General features: G+C 50.2%; 1 protein-coding gene across 5 annotated transcripts in view; it reads left to right on the top strand.

Moving 5' to 3' along the window:
• Positions 1-20,612, top strand: part of ZNF536 (zinc finger protein 536) — a 436,349-nt gene that overhangs the window by 34,724 nt on the left and 381,013 nt on the right. The window lies entirely within an intron of this gene.

Raw genomic sequence — 20,612 nt, 5'->3', positions numbered from 1 at the left:
CCCACTCCCTCATATATGAGACAGACAGACACACACACCCACCCCCGTCTGGTGAGCACGTCTCACAGGAAAGTTTAACAAAAGAGTCGCTATTGTCACTGTCCCAGCCGGCAGCAGTGCAGCTGAGGGTCAGTTGCTATTTCTATTTTAAACCTTGATTTTTGCAAAGTTTGTCTTTTGACTGTTCTCATTCTAATCAGGCTTAGTTAGGGGATCCGCTCCAAGCTCCACACCAGGCTGCGAGGACAGAGAAAGATAAACTAGAGGGATTAAACAAAAAGTTCTGCTCTGTCAATAGGCGTGTGTGTGTGTGTGTGTGTGTGTGAGAGAGAGAGAGAGAGAGAGAGAGAGAGAGGGAGACACACACACACACACACACACACACACACACACACACAGACAAAGACACAGAGAGAGACAGAAAGAGGCAGATTCATTGACCAACAGTCATTAAACAGCCATTCCCTTAATTTCAAAGAAAGTACAATTTATCGTAAGGCTGTGTGTTCTTGGTGCTGTTGTGTTTGGCTTTCTTTGCACGTGACTTGTTGTCTGCACCTTCAGACTGCTACCTCTGCAGCCTCCCCCTTGTGCCCGTGCCTGTGTCTCTATCCCTCGGAGGTGGGACCGGCCACTGCAGCCTTGCATCACTTAGGCCCTCAGCCCAGTGCGAACATTCCCCAGGCGCCCCGGTGTTGCCCTGCCACCAGCCCGTGCGTCTGCCGCGGCCAGGATCCTATTCCCCTTCGACTTTCTTATTGACGTCTTGATCCGCTCGGGTGCCACTTTGTGTCTGCAGCCTCCCCCGGGTATTCTTCCAGCCCCCACCTGTGGCCGGTCAGGATGAAGTTTCCCTGTGCGGTTCTCCCTTGTCACGGCGCCCGTCACTGTCCTGGTTTCGAGACATCTGCACGCGTCTTGTCTCTCCTGCCATGTGGCGAGCAACTCTGGGGCCGATCCAGTGTCGAGGCACCTTCGTACACCCCCCAGTCTTCCCTGGCACGGAGTTGGGCAGGTGCTGGGGGATGCATGCAGGGGGGGGAGCAGGACGACTTGGGAATGTGTTTCTCCAGGACTGGGGAGTCACTAGTGAGGGCTCCCATATTCAGAGGAGGTGCAGCGAGGGGGCAGAAAGAGTGAAGGAATACAGGTCGTCTTTGTTTACCTTGGGCCTCCCTGGTATCACCTCCTCCGCTCCCGACTCAGCCCGGGCTGGCTGCAGGGAGGCAGGGCTGCTCTGCCATTCAAGTGCACAGTCTTTTCTTGGAAGCCCACAGATTTTCTTCCTACCAGGCTGCTCTGTCAAAGGGTAAAGACAAGGTCCCGATGTGTAGCTATTCATCTCTGCCCTCATCACCGTCAGACTGATTGGCACCACATGGCATGCCATCCAGGAGGACCAAGAAGCTTCCCTGCGGTTTGGACCCAGTGGTGGCTTCCCCAAGGGAATGCCTGGCATGTGTTTAATTATTCATTGGTGTTCTCGTCTGTATCTCCCTGCTCCTTGATTGTTTTGTCTTTCTCTAAAAGTATTTATTTGAAATTCTGTGATCAAAGACTGAAAAACAAAATAAAGCAGGATATTAAAATGAAATTTTTTTTAAAGGAGGTTGGAATGTCAAGATCATTTTTATTAGAAAAGTTTATAAGATGAAACCACACATTATTTACGTAAACTTTATATATCAAGCACAGTACTCCCAACCGTGCTCCTGGTGAGCGATCTTGGCTGGCATATACCTGGATTTAAAATACCTTCTACTTAAGGAAGGACAAGTTCATTTTAATTAAAATTAACGGATTTTTCTTGATCGTATTTTCACACACACATACACACTCGCACACGTCTGTGTTCAGAATTGATAAAGAAAGAACTCTGGTTAAATAATCCACTTTTGTCTGACAACGGAATCCGTTATAGAGGTGCAAATATGCAGAAAGCTATTTGGAAATGCATCCTAGTAGTTGTCAGGTTTTATTATGCAGGAAGGTGTCATGTTTGTTACGAAGCTGAGTGCAGATGGCAGAGTGGAAGAAATGGATCACTAATTTTAACAATGATTAATGAACAGAGATAGAAAATGAATTACATTGGACTATCGGAGGCAAGAAATATTTTTGTGAAAATTTTGACTCATCTGCTCTGCTGTTCTCTGCAAATTATTTTCAGAAATTCTATATGTTGTCAACAGTTCACTGCATTTTCCATTACTGTCTATTTCTGTTCTTAAGTACTTTTGTGTTATTAGAGATACATAATTTCAAAATACCAATACATTCCTGATTACTTAGAGAAAATATATGTAACAGTGTGACTGTTCCATAGACGCTAGCCATAAAAGTCCTGTTTTATAATAATCTTTCATTCTTCCTCATTTTATCACTACATTAGGAATGTTTGATAAAAAGAAAGGGAGGGGGCGGGGACTCTTCTAGCACATGCAGAATAAAGAAAAAAAAATAGAAGCGAAGGTAGCAATAAAAATGTGGCCTGGTGGCCGATTGTGGTCTTTAGCTGCCACGAGACCTGCCGTTTTGGTTTGTTCTCTGCCTGGCAGTGTGGCGGCAGGGACCCCCTCCACCCACACCTCCTTGGTATGGCCCCAAATATGCCATGACGTTCCTTCTGTCTTCATTCAGACTCAGGAAGTAATCACCATATCTTGAAGCTGTCCCAGGATTTTTTCCCTCCAGTAGACCCCTACTCTAGTCCTATCTGCTCCAATGGCCCCGGTATTGACAGTGAGTTTTTATGGTGCTTCATGCGTGAGTCTTGTTTTCTTCATCAGCCTCATCAGTAATTGTGTGTGTGTGTGTGTGTGTGTGTGTGTGAGATCTACAAGTGAACACAATTTATGTGTTTATGGTCTATGCTCCTCATGGTAGGTGCACCTATGTGATGTCTCATATGGAAAAATGGATAGTAGTTTTTCCCCTTCCTCCCTCTCTTCCTCCCTCCCTCTTCCTTCTTTCTCCTTCCTCCCTTCTTCCCTCTCTCCCTCTTCCTTCTTCCCTCCCTCCCCCCCCTTCCTTCCTTCCTACCTCCCTTCCTTCCATAAAGATATAAACCATCTTAGATATGTTGGCTTCAAGGCATCTCATTTTCCTGAGATTCTCTGCAATTGAGAAATGATCTACTAGGGTTTGGGTCCTGTATTGCAATTGATAGGCACTCAATTTCATTCATCGGGAGCCCCTTTAGTGGTGACATGAGTACATTTCATGGCCAGCACTTCAGGATACTTACATTTCAGGCGACCCAGGCACAGCTTAGACATGCATCTGCGGCCCCTGGTATCGGTCCACCGCTCAGCCTACCGTGATTTAATCCTTGGCTTGGAGGTTAACCTGTGTTAGAACCTTATAGTATCGACCCTGCACAGTTCTGGCAACTTCTCAGTTTTTCTGCAAGATGAATTCCCCCTAGATAAGAGGACAGGGTGCCTCTCAACCCTCCCAGAAAGTGCTGGCCATCGAGGGGTCTGGCTTTCACACACGGCTAAGCTGCCTCCTGAGAGCTGCCTGGTGTCTGAGCAAATGGACGATCTATAACGACTTCCTTCTCCTGCAAACGAGCTTTCCAAGTTTCCAACTTGACTGTTTTATTTATGCTCTTGACCTGTGAAAACAAGCAGGCTGTTTAAAAAGCAAAAAGTACTTCCCATGATTAGAGTACTTAGAGTTGAAATAAATTGCAGAATGAAAAGGACATTCCTCGTCGCTCCAGGAGAAAATGTCGCGGAGGTTTTGCTTCTTGAGGATAGTCTGTGGTTCAGTGCATTAGGGCTCCCCCGTCTCACTGGCCTTGGGGTCCCCAAGGAAGGGTTCATGTGACTCCCCCTTTTTCCTCCTTTCAGGTGGCAGAATAATCCTAGCGAACACTTAGAACATGTTTGCGAATGGTTCTGAGTAGTTTGCATATAATTATGGTCCTGATGGGAAAACACTTTGGAGAACAACTAGTGGTGCACTGTGAGTCCTGCTCAGGTTACATCGCATATGCTAAACACTGAGGAAACACACACAGTCTTTAGTGAACAAGGTAGGGAATGCTCCAGGGAGCCAATTTAGAATGTGACTCAAGGGGAGCGTGGCTTTTCCCGTCTCTTTCTTTTGGCAAGTGTATGGAGTAGCGGTGGTCTTTGGAATTCTCCTGAAGCCTGGGGTGGCCGCCTTGCACAGGCCTGTACAAGGTGGGTGTCGGGAGAGGGGCGCGTTGAGCACCACGACGCAGTGAGAGGCTCCACGTGTGCAAGGCCCGGTGGGCACAGTGGCCGTGGGCCTGGTGCTCAGCCAGAGGCGACGCTGGGGATAGTTTAATGGCGTCAGACAAGGAGCGGGGTTAGCACAGGCAGGGAGGGAGAGAGAATCCTGCAACTCATGGTTACAGAGATCAGGAGGAATAAAAAAGAAATTGTAGATGATCCACTTAGGAGACAAGAGACTCCTAAATATAGAACTGTCTTTATGATTCATGTTTGGGTTGCTTTTGAGGCAGAAAGTCAGGTGGATGATGACCTATAGGAATAATTCGAGGGTACTTGAGACGTAGACATTTGGATCTGAACACCAGGAAACAAGTTGGCACTCAGGTTATGCTCTTCCTTCCAACAGGGACGTCTTCTGGTGGTTTAACCTGAGTCCGTTCATGGCTTCTCACTTGCACTCATGGGAAGTTGGTCCCCGGCCTCTCCTCGTACACATTTAGATGCCATAGACCGCTGGCGAGTCCGCTGGCTTGGCCTTCACAGGGCCGTCCGTGGAGGCAGCTGGCTCTGTGTTGCTCTAGAGGGGAAGTCCAAGGCAATCCTGGTCCTAGAAGGTTCTGGCCTTCACAGACAGTTCCGTTTATGTTTCCATAGTTGTTCTCAGTTGTTGTTGTTGTTGTTGTTGTTGTTGTTGTTGTTGTTTGTTTCCATTTGTAACTACCTTCATACTGATCTGAACTAATTCATCAGATCAGACCTGAAGAGTCAGATGATTTGAAGATTGTTTTAAAATATCTATTTTAATGGGAGAATGCATTCAAGACAGTAGATAGATACACCCAGCCACCCACCCACTCGTTTGGCACACTTGTTTGCATTTCTAGGGACTGCATATTTGATTTGGTGATACCCGTGCATGTAAACACAAGACCCACCTGCCTACCATTTTGCACGGACACCAGTCTCGCGACATGCGCTCTGCGTGTGCCTTTCTAGCCTCCGCACCCCAGAACTATATATTTAAGTTACACTGAGTTGAGTAATTATCATGAAATTGCCTATAGCATGAGCTGGAGAGTATTCAAGATGTCTGTCATCCTTCTATTACCTCAGGTAAATAACTGATTGACCTTTTTGGGGCTCTGATACTTTACTAATCAGAACCTGAAATCTGTATAACAACACTTCATTTACTTGATAGACAAAAGAACAATTGCACTTGAAGTAATGTGATTTCTAAATAGACACTGCCTGTCAAAAATAAATGCATTAGAAGTAAAATGTAGCTCAAGGAGACAATTAGCAAACAGAGGTGACACCGTAAACAGGTGCACCCATTATTCCCAAAGCTTGTGGCAATATATTCGCGTCTTTTGGACTGATGGAAGATCATGTGACGGTTTGGTGAATTATCTATCGGTATCATCTGACTGATGCAGCCGCTGCTGTTGCAGAACATTTAAAAATGCATCTCACAAATTACATGGTAGCTGGGAAAATGCAGGTTTTTTTATTTTTTTTAAGAACAATGCTTTTCTAAAGCAATGCGCTAGAATACGTAATTTTTTATTTGAAAGGATGGAGACCGTTTCATTATGCTGGGTATACAGTCGGTTAAGGTTGTGCAAATTCATTACAATGTTTGTTAATGTATAAAACATTTTCCATTCTGGTTTTAGTGACATTGGATTTTTTTTTTTTATAATGTGCTGTTTCTGAAACATCTGCCATCCCTTGTTACCTGTGGGCAGAGGAGGGAGAATATACTCTTTCTAAGAATGTTTACAAAATCTTTACCAAAATGGAAAATCTTAGAAGATGAGAGGGAAGGGACTTTTTTTTTTCTTTTCTGTCAATTGTTAGGTTTGAATTTTCTGGAATTGGATCTTTACCATGAGACACGCAGCAGGGGACCTGCCACTGGCTGCTGAATAGGCCGGGCTAGGAAAAGATCAGGCCTTTCGGGGGGCGTCTCTCTCCCCCTGTGTTTATATGTCCTGCAGTGGGTTCTGCCCTCAGAGTGCATGTTCCTGAAGGATTTCCCTATTATTTTTCATCTGTCATCTGTGCTTTTTTTTTTTTTCTGTAGAATGAGGGATACTTGAGGGCCCATGGCTTTTGGCAGTTACTGTTTCTTCTTGTTACTGTAGGAATCGCAGGAAAACAGTGTGAACTATTTTTACTTGACCCCTGAATCAGACCGCCCTTGACTCCCCGGCCTCCTCCTCCGGCATTAACCAGTAGCTGGAGCAAACTTAGTATGGATTTAGAGGTGGCTGTTCAAGAGGACAGCAGCATTTTGATGTCATCTTATGCCCAGAGTGAGGAATGAAGAAAAAGCCACATCCTCCTGTAACATTCCCAACACTGTCCCCGTTCCTGCTGGGCTCCAGCTGGAGAGGTGGCCGGTGTCACTTTGAGCCCTGTCTGGTGTCCCATCCGTACCAGTACTCTCTGAGGCATTGGAGTTTCTGTGTTGGAGAAGCAAGAAACAAGGATGGGGCTTTGGGGGGATATCCCACCTGAAGAGTGGGCATAGTTTGGGGAGATCCTTTCCCTTGCTCTGAGATGTGTCCTGAGAAGCAGGTGGAGACCTGGCCTAGACTCTGCCCTGGAGCCACATGCCAGTTCATTTTGCAAAATTCGTCAACAAGAACAACAATAAAAACCTGCATGGGGCGCCTGGGTGGCTCAGTCGGTTCAGCGTCTGACTTCAGCTCAAGTCATGGTGTCGCGGTTTGTGGGTTCGAGCCCCGTGTCGGGCTCTGTGCTGACAGCGTGGAGCCTGCTTGGGATTCTGTCTCCCTCGCTCTCTGCCCCTCCCCCCACGTGTGCGTTCTGTCTCCCTCTCTGTCAAAAATAAGCATTAAAAAATTTAAAAATTACAAGTCAAACCTGCATAGAAGTAAGGAACGGGCTGAGTGAGGTGTCCTGCCATGGGGATCTGTGACAAGTTCTAAGCGTACTTGTTGAATAACAGCCTTGCGCAGACTCTCCGGGAGGTGTTTGGACATCGACTCATCAGAGAAGTGGTGGCCAGAGGGCTTCTGAAGGAGTCTAAGTCTCTAGACCCTGGAGAGATTTCCGGGTCTGCAGAAGTGGAAATACTGCAGCTCGGAGAGAGGAGTTTGCCAGGCTTCCTCAAAGCTGCTCCTTCCCTGTTACCTGTATTCTTTTTAAATTAATAGGCTTTGTGTTTTAGAGTAGTGCTAGGTATATGGAAAACTTGAGTGGATAGTACAGTTCCCACATCCCCCTCTCCTACGTTTTCCCTGTTACTAACATTTATGTTAGTGCACTACGTTTGTTATAATCGATGGGTCAACATTAACTAAAGTCCGTTGTTTACATTAAAAGATCACTTTTTGTGTCGTACAATCTGTGGGGCTGGGCGAAGGCATCATGACAGGTACCTACCATTAGGGTTTCGTACAGAATCGTTCCTCTGCCCTGAACATCCCCTGGGCTCTACCTATTTTTCTCTCCCTCCCCCTCGCCTCTTGGCAACCACAGAGCTTTTTACTGTCTCCTCTTGCCTTTTCTAGAATGTCACAGAGTTGGAATCACATGGTATATTGTCTTTTAATATTGGCTTCTCTCACTTAGTGATATCTATGTATGGTTCTGTCCTATCATGTCGTGGCTCGATAGCTCATCGCTTTCTATCGTTGAGCACTATTTCATTGTTTGGATGTGCCGCCGTTTGTCCATTCTGTTATTGAGAGGCATCCTGGTTGCTTCCAAGTTTTGGCCATCATGGGGAAAGCTGCTGTAAACATCTGTGTGCAGGTTTTTGTGTGGGCGTAGGTTTTCAGGTCTTCTGGGCAAATACCAAGGAGTGTGATTGGTGGGTTGTTGTGCGGGAAGAGTGTGTTTAGTTTTGTAAGGAACTGCCAAGCCATCTTCCAAAGTGGCTGTGCCACTTTGCATCCCTGCCACTGGTGGGTGAGGGTTCCTGTTGTTCCGTGCCTTTGCCAGCATTTGGTGGTGTCGGTGTTCTGGATTTCAGTCGTTTTAATAGGTGTGTAGTGCATTGCTTGAATTTGCATTCCCTCAATGACCCACGACGTCGAGCATCCTCTCCTGTGCTTACTTGCCATGTGTACATCTCCATGGGTGAGGCATCTAGATTTTTTTGCCCCTTTTTTATTTTTATTTATTTTTGTTTTTTATTTAAAACTAGTTTTTTTACATTTATTTATTTTTGAGAGAGAGAGAGAGAGAGAGAGAGAGAGCAAGCAGGGGGAGGAGCAGAGAGAGAGGGAGACACAGAATCCAAGCAGGCTCCAGGCTCTGAGCCATCAGCACAGAGCCTGACGCAGGGCTGGAACCCACGAACTGTGAGATCATGACCTGAAGTCAGACGCTCAACTGACGGAGCCACTCAGGCACCCCTAGATTTTTTGCCCATTTTTAACTGGGCTGCTTTGTTACTTGTTGTTGAGTTTTAAGAGTTCTTTGTGTATTTTGGACACCAGTCTTCAGCTAAGATTTTTCTCCCAGCATGTGGCTTATCTTTTCCCTCTCTTAATGCTTTCCCTTCGTAATACCTGTGTAATACTCAGCCACCTCGGCCAGTGACCTGTGTTCTCATATGGCCAAATGGTGTCTTCTTACACTTGAGACCTGAAGTTTTAGGACATGTGAAGTCAGGGATGCACATGCAATGTGTTCTCAGCTGTGTTTATAAACTTACACATGTGTGCACGCACGTGCACGCACACACACACACACACACACGCAGCAAAGAATAGGAAGAAATGTACCAAAATATCAAAGCAATCACACCAGCTGATAGAACTATGGATTATTCTTGTTTTCTTCTTTGTAATTTCGTGCATGTTCCAGATTTTCTAGAAGCGAGCATATTATTACTTGAATAACCAATTTTGCACAGATAAAAGTAAATGAACTGAAAAAAGCAACATCTGTTGAGGAGATCCCATAGTGGTTCAGTTAAAACTTGTACAACTTTTGGGGCACCTGAGTGGCTCAGTCAGTTAAGCGTCTGACTTCAGCTCAGGCCCCGCATCGAGCTCTCTGTCAACAGCTCCGAGCCTGGAGCCTGCTTCAGATTCTGTGCCTCCCTCTCTCTCTGCCCCTCTCCTGCGCTCTCTCTCTCTCTCTCTCTCTCTCTATCTCTCAGAAATAAATTAAAAAAAAACTTGTAGAACTTTCATTTTGACTTCAGAGATTATCCCTGGAACCCACATTTCGAGTGGTATTGATGATGATACATTTTCTCTTAACAACCTGCTTCAGAAAATAAGTTACAAATGCAAACCATCCGTACAGTTTTAAATTTCTAGTAGCCACATTAAAAAGGGTTGAGACTTCAGCCAGGTCACGATCTCACGGTCCGTGAGTTCGAGCCCCGCGTCAGGCTCTGAGCCCCGCGTCAGGCGCTGGGCTGATGGCTCGGAGCCTGGAGCCTGTTTCCGATTCTGTGTCTCCCTCTCTCTCTCTGCCCCTCCCCCGTTCATGCTCTGTCTCTCTCTGTCCCCAAAAAAATAAATAAAAAACGTTGGAAAAAAAAATTAAAAAAAAAAAAAAAGGGTTGAAAGGAACAGGTGAAGTTGATTTTAAGACTGTATTTTTAATGTATCTAGAATATTCATTTCAGCAGGTAAAAGTATCAAGAATGTAAAGGAAACATTTTACATTCTTCCCAACATGACATCTCCGGTTACACTTAGGGCTCATCCCAGTGTGGACTGGCACTTGGCAGGTGTTCAGTGGCCACATGTGGTCAGTGGGTATCAGACTGGACAGTGCAGCTTTGTGTGATGGCTGAATATTCCAGCAATGTTCACCAAGCAGAGTACCTGAACAGAACATTACCTGCAGTGAGTGTAGATAAAGAGGCAACAGGGACTTTGTGATTTCTAGGTATTTCCCATTTCTTCTTCAAGATAAGCTACTTCGTAGACACCTTGTGATTTGGTGATGATATGAAGTCTCTTCTGTAGGGGGATAAATATATTGACTCATGTGGTAATAAATTAGAAAGCATTTGTAGTTTGGGGGATTTTTTTCCCTTCTTTGTGTTATTTGCTCTCTGGGGGCCAGAGTGGTCTCAGATTTGCCGTATCGTGAAGTCTTGGGCTGATACGGGATCTGCATGCTCCTGGATGGGGGGAGACCCCGGGGCCAGGTTGGGCAAAGACATCGGGAGAGCCTGCCAGGACCTGGCTGCCAGAGAAAACAGCCCGTGGGCAGAGCTGGGTGCCCCCTTCCTGGACTTGTGTACAAGAGCCTTGTGGGAGGCATGTGCATCTGGTCTGAGCTTCCTGCCCTCAGAATACTGGCCTACAGTGTGTGGGCCTTCCTTCTCTGCCTCGCCCTGGGTCAGAATTTCCCATTTTGGGATGAGGGATAGGGCCCCATGTGCAGAGACTGATGCCAAGGTCTGTGTGTGCTCCTGAGGACACAGATGTGGGGGCTGTTGGGTGTCTCTGCTCGGTGGACACTGGACAAGCATGGCTGCCTCAGAGACCGGACCCTGCAAGGCTGTGTGGTGGGAGGGGCTGCCTGCCTGGCGCTGGGACACTGCACGGGCCACGGGATCAGCCCCCCACACCCCCCGGATTCAGGCCTGGATCTCTCACTCACCACCCACCGGCTCTTAACCTTGGGCAAGTTACTGCACAGCTGGTGCCTCAGCTTCCCATCAACGAACGAACACCAAAGCAGTAGTCACCTCCCTGGGTGCTGTGAGGAGGGAGTGAGACGGTGCAGGTCAGTATGTGGGACTCTGGTTGGCACGCGGTAAGTGCTCAGTACACGTTAGCTGTCACTCTTAGTGAGTTCAGGAGTGGTTAGGTCACTGAACAGCAGATCCCTTAAGAGTGTGTGTGTGTGTGTGTGTGTGTGTGTGTGTGTGTGTGTGTGAATTCCGGCTGCTCCTTCCCATCTCCATCCTGTATCCTCGGCCTGGACCCAAACACCAGCAAGAATAGTTTCCCTCTGCCTTCACTTTCCCTTCCCTTCTTTTCTCCTTCTCAGGGCTGTTTTGACTATGAATTAATTGCAGGTTGGGGGACTCGCAAGCAAAAATCAAAGCCAATAAACTTCAAAAGGACATGGGGACCAGGGCCACCGGGGGAGAGCTGGGGCCGACCGGGGCCGACGGGGGCTCTGGTGGCTGTGGGGTAGGGTGCTGGGGGCTTTCCGTGTGTCTTCAAAGGGGACACCAAGTGTTTTCAGATCGTCACTTAAAAGCTCAGATGCAAAACTTCGGAAATCTGGGTGAGAGGCAACGGGTTCCAAAACAGCTATTTTTATCTCTTGCCTGCAAGCAGGAGCCCAGTGGAACGTAGAGTTAAACTCGGAATTTCTTGGCAAGGGTTAATAATCAATGTAGATCTCCTAACAAAGGAGATGCTGCCTTATTATACTGGGAAAGTTTTTTTTCTTAACTGTCAGTGAAGCAGTACTAATTATTACTCCAGTGTAAATGAGGTCATTTCCTATTAAGAGAACAAAATGCTTAGCCTCGCCTTGCCAATTCATACCAACTATTTTTCACACATACTCAGCTTTTTAGTTTTTTTTTTAAATTTTGATAAAATCCATTCATTTGTATTAGAAAAGTGTAAACCATCGCAATAATAGTCGCCCATGATTACCCAAATGAGCTTTTGTAATGTGTGGGTTGTTTGAATACCATGTGTTAGCTATGGAACAATTAGGCAGCTGAATGGATCTTTAAAACAATCAGATACTTTTATCTCACTGAAAAAATACATTCCTTGGATGTGTACTGTTAAACCGTAAATTCCGGGGAACATTAAACTCCCGTCACGAGAAGAACTTTCGGATATATGTTGATCAAGGACAAAAAGACATCCAAATATCTTGTCTTCATGTTTTCATTTTTTTTATGCAAGCAAAAAGATTTAAGGAATATTGTAGCAAACAAAGGGTAATTGTTTTAGCCCAGATGTTGCTTTTGCACAACAAGCAGGTTACAATGTTCCCACAGAGCTGATGAGCCCAATCAGGGAAATGATTAAAAATTGATTTTGTCCCTGTAATTACAGTATGTAAACTACTTAGCTTGGATTGCAAAGGAAGTGATTTTCTAATTACGTATATACTCTGGTGTCTAATGATTGGTTTTTTGAAGTAATGAAGAGAGAGCACTAACGACTCCTTGGTGTTCTGTTGTTTAAGAAAGACCATCTTTAGAGTAAGCAGCAACAGACAAAGAGTTTAAATTGAATTTTCAACACTGTTAATGTGCACATGGATTTGTTTATTAAAGAGACAGGGAAGTAATTTGATTGGCTCTGAGCATCTTGGCTTTTTTTTTTCATGCTAAAGCATGTAAAAATACATGCACCGGGTCGCAAGCTGACGGGAAGAAGCTCCTCGCTCCCCTTTTATCATCCCAGCGCCTGGGCTGATACCGCGGGGTCTCGGGTTCCTGCGAGTGTCTGATGCCTGTGTATCCTGAAAGCATTTAGATCGAACAGGTATCAGATAGCTTCTGCATCAAAGTTACGTTTGTTTTAAAGTGAAAGGAGAGGCTTCCCTTGGAAGCATGTCCGGGCAGCCCAGCGCCCTCCGTGTGACAGCGTTTCAGCCGCATCCTGAGACGCTGGGCTCCGTCACAGGGTGGCAGTTGCCACCCCCCACACGCGTGTGCCGTGCACGCACATACTCACGAGAGCGCGAGCCCTGTGTGTGCAGGCCTGGCGGGGGAGGGTCAGCGGTGGGAGCCCGGGGCCAGGCTGACGGGGATGTAGGAAACAAGTGGCTGGGTCGCGAGTGCTCCTTCTCTGCTCTGAGACACTTGGTGGCCGATGAGTGATAGCTCCTCACGCACCTGTTCTGGCAGAACTTAGGAGGGGGACACCGGTTCTCAGCGGGCATGATGCGCCCCCCAGGAAGAAGGCAGTGGCTCCAAGGTGACCCCGAGAGTGTGGTGAGGCCAGTGGATCAGGAAGCACCTGCTGTTGTTCACGGTTCCTAGGGGGAGGGTGCACACCGCGCCCCGCGGGGCCTCTTGGGGAAGCACCGGGGCCTTGGGGAGGCGGGAAGCCAGGGGAGATCGCGGGCCAGAGCCTCGATCGGGCTGAGGGCAAGGCCGGCGAGGCAGAATGCGCAGATTTAGGATTGGCTAGTTGGATCATTACAGCAGGCCCTGGGGTATAGGGGCTGTCTCTAGTTGTCTGGTGTCTGACTCTGGGGTCATTAGGGCAGGGGGACAGTGGCCCAGAGTGGGAGAGCCTGGCAGAGGAGGAGGGGGTCGGGCGTGGACTCTGGATTGGTGAAAGACGTGCTCCCGAAGGAGTCACTTGCTCTCTTTAGGAATCGGCTAGTCTTGGGAGGGGCAGCCCCCCAGGGCCAGTAGGGCCCCAGATGTCAGAGCATCAGAGACACATGGTTACTGCATCCCAGCGCTCGGCTACGGCTGGTGCGGGAGTTGGTGCCATGCACTGCCAGGGTCCCTGGCGAAGGGGACTCTGGGTCCCCTTATTCCTGGGGTCTACTCAGCAAGTCCCACTGGCTGTCTGTGGCAGGCATCCTGGGTCTACTTGCTTCCCTTATCGCCGTGGCTCCCACCCCGCGTCCAGCCACACGGTCTCTCACCTGGGCAACTGCAGCAGCCTCCCCACCCACTGGTCTCCCTGACTCCACTCTCAGCCCCTCCGGTCTGTTCTCCCCACGGCAGCCAGCCCGGTCCCTATACAGTGTAAATCACATCATGTTATTCCCTTGCTCGAAACCCGCCAATGGCTCAGGATAAAGTCCAAATTTCTTTTTATGTTTTTCTTTTCTTAATTTTTATTTATTTATTTATTTTGAGAGAGAAAGGGAAAGGCAGTGCGAGTGGGGCAGGGGCAGAGAACGAGAGGGAGAGAGAGGGAATCCCAAGCAGGCTCCATGCTGTCAGCGCAGAGCCTGGCGTGGGGCTCGAACTCACACACAGTGAGGTCATGACGTGAGCTGAAACCAAGAGTCAGATGCTTACCCAGCCGAGCCACCCAGGCGCCCCCAACATCCAAATTTCTTACCATGCCTGACAAAGTACGCCCATCCTGTCCCATTTCCCTGCTCACCATCCATGTCCTGGCCACAGGGAATGTGCTGCTGCTCCTTGAATGCACCATCTCCTTTCTACCCCAGGGCCTTTGCACTCACTATTTTCACCCATTGTTTGTTTTGCTTGTAGAGTTCTTCCCCAGATTTTCGCAGTGCTTGCTCTCTGACTTTATTCAGGTGTTTTTTTGTTTGTTTGTTTGTTTGTTTTTGTCAGATGTCACTGTTTAGAGAGGTCACTGGTCACCTTATCAAAAATCATCCATCATTTTGTCCATCGTTTCCCCCTGCTTTATTTTCTTTTTAGAGCTTATTATTCACTGACATTATATTTTCCTTCTACTTGTCTTTCATTTGAAGGTGCTCGCTAATACGTAGGTTCCACACAGACAGAGACATTGCTTATCACAGGGTCCCCGGAGCCTGGACATGAGCCTGGCACACAGAGGGCACTCGACAGGGGACAGCTACATGAGACAGCTTCCCTGTGGCTCTTCCCCAGGCGGCTCTTGTCACCTGGACTCCTCTCCTGTTGGGAGCTTGGAGGGGCAATGGCTGTGTCACTTGGGGCCGTGTTCGTCCCTCAGAGTTCTCAGAGAAAGAGTGACGGTCACTCAGTGCTAGGGAATGCAAGGTCCGAGTGCATTTTGAGGAGCCGTAGGTTTGTGGAAGGGTCCCTGTCCCCTAGTGGCCTGGAGATGATTGAGCACTGGGCCAGGAAGGGCGCCTGGAACCTCGGAGGTGGGGGGTGCACGCTGCAGGAGAGGCCGGAGCCCCTCGCCTGGGCATCCCTCCAGGACAACAGTGCCCGGAGCCACCGTCCCGGGAGGGATGGGGTGTCATCTCCAGATAGCTCCAGATGCGTGTCCTGTTGGCCACACGCTTCCCCGGCAGAGTGCTGAGGGAGCCCAGCTGGCTCTCTCACTGCCGACTCCTTCCTTCCCGACACTTTCCTGGAAGGAGAGCGGTTTGTCTGGCTCCCATCTGCCCCAGGCTGCCCAGACCCCTCAGGGGACACCCCGACTCCTGCTGTTGGGCCTCCCAGTGAGCCCTGGGAGGGGCAGCCAGTCTCCCTGGGAGCTCGCGGCTCTGCAGTGGTAGCATCTCGGGAGCAGGGCACCAGCCAAGGGAGGGAGGACTGAACCAAGTCTTCCTTCTTTCCTCCATTCTCCATCTCTCCCCCATCCCGCCGTTTGCATCTGCACCTGCCTCCTCCTCTCCTCCCTCCCTGCCACCTTCCCCTTCCTCCCTTCTTCCTTCCTTTCCTGTCTTCCATCAATCTCCATCTCTCCATCTGCCCTACTGTCCTCTCTCCCTTCCCTCCTCCCTCCCTCCCTCCCTCCCTCCCTCCCTTTTACCTTCCTTCCTTCCTTCCTTCCTTCCTTCCCTTCCTTCTCCCTCCCTCCCCTTTTCCTTCCTTCCTCCTTCCTTCCTCCCTCCCTCCCTCTTTCCTCCTTCCTCCCTCCCTTCCCTCCTCCCTCCCTCCCTTCTTCCTTCCTTCCTTCCTTCCTTCTATCTTTCCTTCCTTCCTTCCTCCCTTGCTCCTCCCTCCCCTTTTCCTTCCTTCCTCTCTTCCTTCCTCCCTTCCTTCCTTCCTCCCTCTTTCCTTCCTTCCTCCTTCCCTCCCTCCCCTTTTCCTTCCCTCCTTCCTCCTTCCCTCCCTTCCTTCTCCCTTCCTCCCTCCATCCCCTCTTCCTTCCTCCTTCCCCTTTTCCTTCCTTCCTCCCTCTCTTCCTTCTTCCATCCTTCCTTCCTTCCTTCTTTCCTTCCTTCCTTCCTCCCTCCTCCTTCCCTTCCTTCCTTCCTTCCTTCCTTCCTTCCTTCCTTCCTTCCTCCTTCCCTCCCTCCCTTCCTTCCTTCCTCCCTTTTTCCTTCCCTCCCTTCCATCCTCCCTCCCTTCTTCCTTCCTTCCTTCCTTCCTCCCTTCCTTCCTTCCTTCCTTCCTTCCTCCCTCCCTCCCTCCCTCCTCCTTCCCTCCCTTCCTTCCTTCCTCCCTTTTTCCTTCCCTCCCTTCCATCCTCCCTCCCTTCTTCCTTCCTTCCTTCCTTCCTTCCTTCCTTCCTTCCTTCCTTCCTTCCTTCTTTCCTCCTTCTTCCCTTCCTTCTCCCTCCCTCCCCTTTTCCTTCCTTCCTCCTTCCTTCCTCCCTCCCTCCCTCTTTCCTCCCTCCCTCCTTCCTTCCTTCCTTCCTTCCTTCCTTCCTTCCTTCCTTCCTTCCTTCCTCCCTTGCTGCTCCCTCCCCTTTTCCTTCCTTCCTTCCTTCCTTCCTTCTTCCCTCCCTTCCTTCCTTCCTTCCTTCCCTCCTTCCTTCCTCCTTCTCTCCCTTCCTTCCTTCCTTCCTTCCCTCCTTCCTTCCTTCCTCCTTCTCTCCCTTCCTTCCTCCTTCCCTCCCTTCCTTCCTCCCTTCCTTCCTCGCTCCCTTCCTTCCTTCCTTCCATCCTTCCTCCCTTCCTTCCTTCTTTCCTTCCTTCCTCCCTCTTTCCTTCCTTCCTCCTTCCCTCCCTCCCCTCTTCCTTCCTTCCTTCCTTCCTTCCTTCCTTCCTTCCTTCCTCCTTCCCTCCCTTCCTTCTCGCTTCCTCCCTCCATCCCCTCTTCCTTCCTCCTTCCCCTTTTCCTTCCTTCCTCCTTCCTTCCTCCCTCCCTCCCTCTTTCCTCCTTCCCTCCCTCCCTTCCCTCCTCCCTCCCTTCTTCCTTCCTTCCTTCCTTCCTTCCTTCCTTCCTTCCTTCCTTCCTCCTTTTCTCCCTTCCTTCCTCCTTTTCTCCCTTCCTTCCTCCTTCCCTTCCTTCCTTCCTTCCTTCCTTCCTTCCTTCCTTCCTTCCTCCCTTTTTCCTTCCTTCCTTCTTTCCTCCCTCTTTCCTTCCTTCCTTCCTTCCTTCCTCCCTCCCTCCCTCCCTCCCTCTCTCCTCCTTTCCTTCCTTCATTCCTCCATCTTCCTTCCTTCTTTCCTCCCTCTTTCCTTCCTTCCTCCCTTCCTCTTTCCTTCTTTCCTTCCTTCCTCCTTCCCTCCCTCCCTTCCTTCCTCCCTCCCTCCCTCCCCCCTCTTCCTTCCTTCCTTCCTCCTTCCCTCCCTTCCTTCTCCCTTCTTCCCTCCATCCCCTCTTCCTTCCTCCCTCCCTCCCCTTTTCCTTCCTTCCTTCCTTCCTTCCTTCCTTCCTTCCTTCCTTCTTTCCTCCCTCCCTCCTCCCTTCCTTCCTTCCTTCCTTCCTTCCTTCCTTCCTTCCTCCTTCCCTCCCTCCTCTTTTCCTTCCTTCCTTCCTTCCTTCCTTCCTTCCTTCCTTCCTCCTTCTTCCTTCCTTCCTCCCTTCCTCCCTCCCCCTTTCCTTCATTCCTCCCTCCCTCCCTTCTACCTTCCATCCTCCCTTCTTTCATCCTTCCTTCCTTCCTTCGTCCCTTTCTTCCTCCCTCCCTCCTTTCTTCCATGCTTCCTTCTTCCCTTCTTCCCTTCCTTCCTTCCTTCCCTCCTTCCTTCCTCCTTCTCTCCCTTCCTTCCTCTTTCTCTCCCTTCCTTCCTTCCTTTCTCCCTCCCTCTTTCCTTCCTTCCTCCCTTCCTCCCTCCCTCCCCCTTTCCTTCCTTCCTCTTTCCCTCCCTCCCCTCTTCCTTCCTTCCTCCTTCCCTCCCTTCCTTCTCCCTTCCTCCCTCCATCCCCTCTTCCTTCCTCCCTCCCCTTTTCCTTCCTTCCTCCCTCCTTCCCTCCTCCTTCCTTCCTTCCTTCCTTCCTTCCTTCCTTCCTTCCTCCCCTTCTCCCTCCCTCCTTCCCCTCTTCCTTCCTTCCTTCCTTCCCTCCTCCCTTCCTCCCTCTTTCCTTCCTCCCTTCCTTTTTTGTCCCTCCCTCCTTATTTCTTTCCTCTCTTCCTTCATTCTTCCCTTTCCCCCGTCCTCCTCCCTTCCTTCTTTCCTTAGTCTTCCCTTCTGTCTCTCTACTTTTATCTCTACTTCCTTCTTTCCCTCTCTCCCTCCCTCCCCCAAACATGTACTGAGCTCTGCCTGGAGGTTAGGGCCTGAGAAGTGAATGGGACAAGCCTTTTCCCTGTGAGCTGGGAGGTGACACAGGGACTGCCCTCAGCATGGTGTTGGTGCTTGACAGGCCCTCAGTAAAGGGTAACTTGTTACTAGGATGGCCTTCCAGTTGCCACGGCGTTGAGTGTAACGACCATGGGCTGGCAGCATGCTGGCCTAGAGGGAGGGTCTGATTACCAAGGGCCCTGGCGATGGTGGGGTGCCGCATCTCTGCTCATCTCTTCACTTGCCAGGAACTTCCGTTTCAGCACCTTCGGGCCCAAGTCTGGGGGGCCTGGCTTCTGCCCAGTGAGGGTTTCCCCAGCTCTGCTCAGAGCTTTCGCGTGCCCCCTGGGAGGACCGGGAAGGGAAGGGTGTGCCCTGTCCCCAGTGCCTGCTTTGCCTACAGAATTCACAGCACGGGGGCCACAGCATGGCCCACTGGGTGCCAGGCCAGAGCTGCCCGGGGCCACCTCCCACTTTGTCTTGTTGCCTGTGTCCCCTGTGTCTTCCTGTCCTCCCCACTCTCTTCAGATCTCTCTCTCAGAGCTTTCCACCCCTCCCCTTCCCCTGTGCAGCTCAGAGGGGCCTCGGAAGTGCCTGGGTTGTAAGAGGCCCCTTCCTGCCACCCCCTCCCCAGCACCCTGCACTCCCTGCCCTCTCTCCCCCTCCTAGAAGTTACGTCCCCATTCCCCTGCACTTCTTCTTCGACCCCACACTCCTCTCATGTCAGGGACTCTGAACCTTCGTCCTTTCTCCCTCCATCTTTGTCTCCACCGAGGCCCTGCTGTACGTGCTTAAGCGCTCAGCTGGTGTGCACCCCCTGCCGGTGCCCCAGCCTCTGGCCTGCCTCCTGGCCCCCTACCTGGCCTGCAGCCTCCTCATACAATGGGTAGACTGGCTGCCCCTGGCGTGCCCTGGGGCCTGGTGCACGGTAGGTTTGAGGTCTAAGCTCACTTGCGGTGTCTGCGGCCGAGGGTCACTAGGTGCGTGCCTTACCTGTGTTGCAGGGGTTAGTGATTCATCGTCGGTGGGATTTTAGGCACTGAAGCGTGTCTGTGGAGGTGATGTTTTGGGGGGTGGTTGCTACCCAACTTGGCCTTGGCTCAGGCCCTGCTTTTTGCTGCCTTTGTGATCTGACCCCTCCCACTCTTCCTCGGATCTGGTGGTAGCTGCACCCCCCACTCCACGGTCTCAGGGGTGGCCCCCCTCCTCCACCCCCTCAGCACGGGGTCCACGTGGGAGGCAGGGGCGAGGGGAGGCCTCATTTCAGGGACCTGTTTCTGGTTATGTCACCGCAGTTTCTCCAAATGCAAGTTACTACTTGCATCAAGGCAGCTGTTTCCTTTGTTGAGGAAGAGAGAATTCCTGGGCGGGGATTTTCCTCCCTGTCCGCCCCAGATCGAGAACATCAGTGGTCTCATGGGGTCACCTTTGCCCAACCTGCAGTGACTGCAATGACATCAGACAGTAGGAGCCCCCTCAAAGTGGTTCAGAAGGGTACAGGTGGCACTAACTTGATTTCCTCTCCTCGGACCCCAGTATGGCCTCTGAACACGGGCTCTGCCGCTGTTCCAGCAGGGGTTTGTTGGGCCAACCTTGCCCAGGCAGCCCAGCCACCTTTGGATCCTAGCCATCTAGGAGAGCCCTTACCGGGGCACAGCCCCCAGTGCAGCCAGGGGGCTTGTGCTGAGGCCTTGACCGATTTAGGGCAGAGAAGCTCCCATCACTGCCCCAAGGGCAGAGTGCAGGAGCTGGTGATGTTCTGATCAACCGTGTGAAGCCGGTGGGCTGGTGGGTATGGGACTCCCCCAGATGATGTCCCTCCATGTTCTCCCTGTCACTGGGATTCACAAAACTCCTGAGCAGACAGCCCCTAGAGAAGAGTCGTAGAATTTTGCAAGCCATGAACCTGGGTCTAAAACCTGAGTCTGTACCCCCACCTCCTGCAGCCCCTTCCCTGAAAGTAAGGAGTCTTGTGAGCAAAGCGAGTTAGTCTTTGCAGAGCCAGCCGGGTGCTGGGGTCTTTTCCGCTCACGGCTGGGACAGGCCTGAGGTGGGACAGGCCTGAGGAAGCATAGCATCGAGCATTTGTTTTGCACTCTCTAGATTTCAGTGTTGAATGATACGGGAAAAACAAAATGACAAAGATACTCTGAGGGAGAGACAGACTTGTGATTTCTTTCCTTGTTGCAGATGGTTGAGATGTAAACTTTTGCTTTATGTCTCAAGACAGGCAGGTAGACATTAGTTTGCAAATAACAGTGCCCCCAGGCACCTGGGTAGCTCAGTCGGTTGGGCATCTGACTTCGATTCAGGTCATGATCTCACAGTTCACGAGTTCGAGCCCCGCATCGGGCT

This window comes from Panthera onca, chromosome E2 (genome assembly GCF_046562875.1).
Source record: "Panthera onca isolate mPanOnc1 chromosome E2, mPanOnc1 haplotype 2, whole genome shotgun sequence".
In the NCBI taxonomy this organism is placed as follows: Eukaryota; Metazoa; Chordata; class Mammalia; order Carnivora; family Felidae; genus Panthera; species Panthera onca.
The sequence above is the reverse complement of the archived record's forward strand: the minus strand, read 5'-3'. Positions and strand labels throughout refer to the sequence as shown.